We start from the raw sequence: 248 nt of genomic DNA, 5'->3' as shown, positions 1-248 counted from the left end.
TTCAAGAGTATCAATTGAGAGGGGTATATACAACATTGAAGGAAAAACCTTATTTTTTGGCCATAAAGTTTTAATTAGGTGTAACAAACAGACATGCCAACTTCATTTAGGCTAGTTCCACAAAATCCCGCAAAAATAAGGGTGGGGTAGGCTTAGTAGAGGGGGCGGGATAGAAACATTGGCCCGCCCTGTAAAAAAATGGGACAGGAAGCGGAAAAAAAAATCCATTTCCACCCATAGTTCTAATA

This window comes from Lathyrus oleraceus, chromosome 2 (assembly GCF_024323335.1).
Source record: "Lathyrus oleraceus cultivar Zhongwan6 chromosome 2, CAAS_Psat_ZW6_1.0, whole genome shotgun sequence".
NCBI classification, from domain to species: Eukaryota; Viridiplantae; Streptophyta; class Magnoliopsida; order Fabales; family Fabaceae; genus Lathyrus; species Lathyrus oleraceus.
The sequence above is the reverse complement of the archived record's forward strand: the minus strand, read 5'-3'. Positions refer to the sequence as shown.